We start from the raw sequence: 7,407 nt of genomic DNA on the forward strand, positions 1-7,407 counted from the left end.
CAACATAGTTCTGTGTTTTCCCTACTTCCGTTCCAATAAAACAACAGTCTGCTTTTGTGCACTGAAATGCTGTTAGTCAACATAAAGGCGGCCAGATATCAGGGCTTCTTACTGCAAGTAGATTTAATGTAGACGTGTACAATATGTGGTGATCTATGACATGCATACTCTATGTAGTATCGTGTTCTCTTCTAGCACCTGACAGCCCACTAGAGGTCTTTGCAAGAACACATCACGGATGTCTCCATCGGCGCATCCAGGCGTCCCACTGACGCAAACCAGTAGGTCATTTTGACACAGCTCGCGCGGCGCCTCAAATGTCTAAAAAAGCGACGCAGAGGAATTCCGAGAGTTTTCTTCCTCTTCCTTCCTCCTCTACCTTTTTCTCCATATGGCAGCCATTTGTCTGGAGGAGGTCTGTCAGACATAAATAATAGGTTATGAAAAAACAGAACACGGTGAGGAGGTTCCAGTGCTCTTCCTGAGGGACAGTTCTTCAGAGGCCTAATGTCCTTCGGTGGGGATGGCAAGACGAGTGGAGAGAGAGCAAGTTTGATGAAACCTTTGATGGTCCACCACAAACTCGTTTTCATTTAACTCCACTATTTAAAGTAATATTGTAACACTCACAAGTGTAAAAACAAGGGAACCCTGTTATTTATTAAAAAACGTAGTGACCAAAGTGCAGCCTGCAGCTCTTTTCTTTTCTACTTGTGTCATTATTTGAAATAAGATTGTAAAAAGGCACATTGACCTACAGTGTATAGACTTTTTACAAAATCGTAATAAAAGAAACCCAGCAAAAAAAGGAGCAAAAGGGCACATGTAGACATACAGTTTCTTCAGCCCTTTTGCAAAGATGCTATTAAAATAGCATAGTAACATTGAAAACAGAGCAAGAAGGCGCCTTTTTACAAACATTGTATTTGCCATTTTACAAACTCATTATTAAAAAAAACAGCAAAAATGGGGAAAAAAGACACACATAGACACATTTCCTTCAGCCCTTTTCCTAAGATACTATTGAAATAGCATAGAAACATTGAAAATAGAGCACGAAGCACCTTTTTACAAACATTGTATTTGCCATTTTACAAAATCATTATAAAAAACCCCAGCTAAAATGGGATCAAAGAGCAAAAGGGCACATGTAAACATACATTTTCTTCAGCCCTTTTGCAAAGATGCTATTAAAATAGCATAGAAACATTGAAAACAGAGCAAGAAGGCGCCTTTTAACAAACATTGTATTTGCCCTTTTACAAACTCATTATTAAAAAAAACAGCAAAAATGGGAAGAGAGCGCAAAAGGCACATATCGTGTTTTCCGGTATATCAGCTTGCAGCTTATACAAAGGTGCGGCTAATTTATAGATGTTTCTTCTTCAGTGGCTAATTTATGAAATGGATGCAAAGAAATCAAACAATGTACTAAAATGATCCTCTTTAACAAACTGTTTAAACTCAAAGTGCTTACAAAGTAAATGGTAGTAGAATTCTGATAAACTTCCTAAATTGTATTGAAAAAAGTAGAAACTGTTATTCATCTCAAAGGATGAATGAAGACATTAAGGACTTTTCTGTTTTGTTTGGTCAGCCGTTTTACTGCCGGGTTACAGGAATCTTTTGGAAACTAAGGTATGTGAATAAACATTTACAGAATATATCCAAGTAAATATCTAATTTCACAACATATCGATGCTTATAGTCCAGTGCTGTTAATGTATTAAACACTCTTTCTTTCTTCTAAAGTTTAATGGGTGTGGCTTATACACTGGTGCGCCTTATAGTCCGGAAAATTCATCCAAATTTTAAAATGGAATACATTCATTTTGTCCTCCAAAATATACAGACAATACTATTTTTTGTAAAAAAAAAAAAAAAAAAGTTTAAATGTATTAAAGATTTAAAAAAAAATCAGATGTACATAAGTAGTGACAGCCTTTGCTCAGTCCTTTCTTGATGCGATTTTGGCAGCAAATACAGTTTCAAGTCTTTTTGAATAAGGTGCCACACCCTTGGCACACCTATCATTGGGCAGATTTGTCCATTCCTCTTCGCAGCAACTCTAAATCTCCATCAGGTTGGATGGGAAGCGTTGGTTTTCATCCAAGATGTCTCTGTACATTGCTACAATTATCTTTCCCTCTATCCTGACTAGTTTCACAGTTCCTGTCACTGAAAACCATCCCCACAGCATGATGCTGCTACCACCATTTTTCACTGCGGGGATGGTATTAGCCTGGTTATGAATGATGCCTGGTTTCCCCCAAACATGACACCTGGCATTCACGCCAAAGAGTTTAATATTTGTCTCATCTGACCAGAACATTTACCATACAAGCCTGATTGGTGGATTGTTGCAGAGATGGTTGTCTTTCTGGAAGTTTCTCCTCTCCCCACAGAGCAATGCTGTAACTATTTTAGAGTGACAATGGGGTTTTTGGTCACCTCCCTGACTAGACTAAGATGAATGCAGCAATGTACAGAGACAAGAAACTATCACCGAACTTCGAAACTAACTTTGACTGACGACATTTACTTACTTCAACTCTAACTCTGCTAACTTAAAGGCCTACTGAAACCCACTTCTACCCACCACGCAGTCTGATAGTTTATATATCAATGATGAATTATTAACATTGCAACACATGCCAATACGGCTTTTTTAGTTTACTAAATTACAATTTTAATCTTCCTGGGAGTTTCGTCTTGAAAACGTGTAATGAGGACGTGTACGCAAGACGTCACACGTTTTTAGGACGTATGAGCGCTGCACACACACAGCTAAATGTCGTCTGCTTTAACGGCATAATTACACAGTATTTTGGAGATCTGTGTTGCTGAATCTTTTGCAACTTGTTAAATTAATATTGGAGAAGTCACAGTAGAAAGATGGAGTTGGGAAGCTTTAGCATTTAGCCACACAAACACACGGTGATTCCTTGTTTAAAATTCCCGGAGGTGAAAATTTACTATGGATCAGAGCGCGGTCAAGCGACCATGGATCCAGACCAAATGTCAACCAGCAGGTTTCGGTGAGAAAATTGTGGTTAAAAAGTCGCTTCTTACCGGAGAAAAGCTGAGCTTGTGCCGTCCATAGCTGCCGTCGACTTCCCTGAGACATTGGCGTCAACACACCCGTGGATGTACACCTCCGACTATCAGGTAATATTAAACTCACTGAAAGACTAGCAACACAATAGAAAGATAAGGGATTTCCAATGTAATCACGTTTTTTTATTTTTAACAATTTTTTTTTTCTAGTCCGTCGCTATCAATATCCTCAAACACGAATCTTTCATCCTCGCTCAAATTAATGGGGAAATTGTTGTTTTCTCGGTCCGAATAGCACTTTTTGTTGGAGGCTCCCATTATAAACAATGTGAATATGTGAGGAGCCATCAACATGTGACGTCATTGTCTGCGACTTCCGGTAAAGGCAGGGCTTTTCTCTTAACACCGACAGTTGTGAACTTTAACGTGGATGTTCTCTACTAAATCCTTTCAGCAAAAATATGGTAATATCGCAAAATGATCAAGTATGACACATAGAATGGACCTGCTATCCCCGTTTAAATAAGAAAATCTAATTTCAATAGGCCTTTACTTTATTCATTATGCATATTCTTATGTGCTTCCTTTAAAAATAAGCAAACATAAACTAAGAAAATGCAAAGTTAACTTTTAAGAAGTGGGATTGACTTGAAATTTCTCACACAGCTCACTGCACTTTACCAAACAACCAATAGTAACTTTAGGGTGTTTATCCCAGTGGTTAAAATAAAATACAACCAAGGAAATGTAAAAAAAAAAAAGATGACGGGGGAAAAGCGGAAATGTTGATTCTAATAACACAAACTTGACTCATTGTTATGTCTTTCACTATACACAATATTTGTTTATGGTATTTTCTTTTAGAAAATTAAAAAAACATCAAAATGGGACCTGCAAGCCCTGATGTTTGGACACCCCAAGGGGAATCCTCATGAAATTTGGTACGGAGCTTTAGGGCAGTGTTTTTGTTTTTGAGGCAAGGCACATTTTTTTCATAAAAATATCCGAAGGCACACCACCAGCAGAAAACGTAAAAAAATGAAACTCCATCAGGTCGTTTTGCCTTATTTTGATTTTCTTGGTGTTTTCCTATGTGTAGTGCTTTAGTTCTTGTCTTGAGCTGTTACTTTGGTGACCATTCCTGTTTTGTTGGTGTTTTCCTGTAGCAGTTTTATGTCTTTCTTTGAGCGCTATTCCCCGCACCTGCTTTGTATTAGCAAACAAAGATATTTACCTTGTTGCTATCCTTCTTTGTGTGGACATTGTTGAGTGTCATGTCATGTACGGATGTACTTTGTGGACGCAGCAAGTTTTTGCTGTCGTCCAGCATTCAGTTTCTGTTCATTTGTAGCCAGCTCAGTTTTGCTTTAGTTTTGCATAGCCTTTGCTTTTTCTTTTCCCTTACCCTTTTGATCATTTTTGGTTTAAGCATTACATACCTTTTTACCTGCACACTGCTTCCCGATGTGGTCTGCATATTTGGATCACAACAAAACAATCCTTGTCTCACCCGACACATTCCGACTTTCACAAAGCAATTAACTACCTGCTGTGACCTACTGACAGTGAGTATTACTATGTCCTACTCAGTGGCCTAGTGGTTAGAGTGTCCGCCCTGAGATCGGTAGGTTGTGAGTTCAAACCCCGGCCGAATCATACCAAAGACTATAAAAATGGGACCCATTACCTCCCTGCTTGGCACTCAGCATCAAATGTTGGAATTGGTGGTTAAATCACCAAAAAATGATTCCCGGGCGCAGCCACCGCTGCTGCCCACTGCTCCCCTCACCTCCCAGGGGGTGACCAAGGGTGATGGGTCAAATGCAGAGAATCATTTCGCCACATCGAGTGTGTGTGTGACAATCATTGGTACTTTAACTATAGCTTAACTTTAACTTTATTACATGGTTACCCTGCCGAGATTAACCCAGCACAGACACTAAGCAACGGCACATTATTTGCAGATTATAATAATTGATTTGCAAAAAATATTTTTTGGACAAATTTTTTGAAGTTGAAAAACACGCAAATGGACTTGGAACATAGAAACCAATAAACCAATAGGCATTGACCATTTATCCATAATCTTATTACACGTATGCAAGCATTTTGACCACTGGCACAGTGGAAGAGTGGCCGTGCGCAACCTGAGGGTCCCTGGTTCAATCCCCACCTAGTACCAACCTCGTCATGTCCGTTGTGTCCTTGAGCAAAACACTTCACCCTTGCTCCTGATGGGTGCTGGTTAGCGCCTTGCATGGCAGCTCCCTCCATCAGTGTGTGAATGTGTGTGTGAATGGGTAAATGTGGAAGTAGTGTCAAAGCGCTTTGAGTACCTTGAAGGTAGAAAAGCGCTATACAAGTACAACCCATTTATCATTTATTTTATTTATAATCCATAGGGGGCGCCATTAATGTAATTTAGTCCAGATTTTCTTCGTGCTTTTCAACGGACATCATCAAAATGCGATCCTAGCAACATTGACCTCGGCGTAGCACCGTTCTGAACAATCGATTGATCAGCAGGACAGGAAGAGCCGAGAGGAATCGGAGAGCGGACGGAAGGACAGAGAGGGGACGAGTGCGAGCCAGATGAAGAAAAACAGCACGTTCAGGTCTTCTCGAGTTTGTGTGCGATGATTTTCATCTGAAACCAATTAGTTCCAAACCACGGAGACAACACCAGTTTTTTAGAAAACATCCTGGTCCTTTCTCCTCCCATTCATTCATGTGTCAGCCTCTGCAGATCCCCATTCCCCGCGTGCGCCGCATGCTAGCACATGTGTGTGTGTGCGTGTGAGTGTGCGTGTGTGTGTGAGTGTGTGTGTGTGTGTGAGAGTGCGCGCACACTTAAAGGCATCGTGATTAACATTCGCCCCAATTCGCTGAGGGACACGCATTCTAAGCCCTTCCTTCCTGCTCCGAGTGGAATTCTCATTAGTTGATAACTACTTTTCAAGAGACGGCTGCATTCCTCTCCTGGATACCAGGGGCCTTGCAGGACCCCACAACACACACGCACACACACACACAAACATGCATCAGCGTGCTGACAGGCAGCGATACAAATGGATTCAGATACACTTTGCAAGGCTTGTAAATGTGATTTGAGACTCTTTTTTTTTTGTGGAGGGGGGTTTATGGGCCCTACTGTGTGCCAATAAGCAGACCCAAGGTCGCAAATTATGTCAACTCTGATGAGTCCTTTCGTCCATCTTTTTGAAAAGACACAACTTACTGAGATGAAAAAGGGGTGGTAAAGTTGATTTTTTTTTGGTTTTTTTTGCAAAAGTGGCTTTTTCTTGTGTGAAAGACCAAAAACAAATGTCCCCTGTAGAGGACGCTGATCCCTTTTAGGGACTGTTTATGAGCACCAAACCAGAGAAAAATCCTCGCCCTCCCTCCTTCCTCCCTCGCTCCTTTTTTTCTGAGAATTGGAGCGCAAACAGTGGCTTTTGAATCTCCATGAAGGAAAAACTTTCTTCCTAATGGATATGATACCGCCTCTGACCCACCCTCTAGCCAAAAATGGTGAATGGTAAATGGTCTGTGTTTATACTAACACCTGGGATGATGTTAGAAAACACTTTACATTATACGTCACATTCACCCATTCACACACTTTTTTAAATTTTTAATTTAGCCTTTTTTTAACCAGGTAAAATCCCACTGAGATCAAAGATCTTTTTTTCAATGGCTACATGGCCAAGAGGGCAGCGGCAAGGTTACATTAAAAACAGTAAAAAACACATAGAACATTAAAATTTACAACATTAGGTCTTGCTCACATAACACATGTGCACACAGACAAAGTAGACTGCAATCCTGTCACAGAAGCTTTAAACTAATTTAATGTAACAAGTGTTTGAAATCGATGCACATTCTACGTACATTAACTTGAATCCGTCCCTGATCGTGTTGTTACACCCTCCGACAACACACCGACGAGGCATGATGTCTCTAAGGTACGGAAAACAGTCGAAAAAGTGGAAAATAACATAGCTGATTTGACTAGATGTTTGTAAATTCACCCATTTAAAGTTCGGAAATCGGTTAAAAAAAGATATGGTCTTTTTTCTGCAACATCAAGGTATATATTGACGCTTACATAGGTCTGGTGATAATGTTCCCCTTTAAGGTCCCCCTCCTCGGACAAAGTTTTACATAAGTAAGAGCGCCTTATATTTCTTGAATGTCCGGCTCTTAGCTTGGTATGAACTCATTGATCATTTACAAACTGATTTTGGAGAGGAAGTGCCGCACCCCTACACAGGAAGTGACATCAGAAAGAACACACCACATCCAGCTTCATATCATCCCGTTCGGTATATCGGCGGCAACCACTAGGAA

This window comes from Nerophis ophidion, linkage group LG04 (assembly GCF_033978795.1).
Source record: "Nerophis ophidion isolate RoL-2023_Sa linkage group LG04, RoL_Noph_v1.0, whole genome shotgun sequence".
In the NCBI taxonomy this organism is placed as follows: domain Eukaryota; kingdom Metazoa; phylum Chordata; class Actinopteri; order Syngnathiformes; family Syngnathidae; genus Nerophis; species Nerophis ophidion.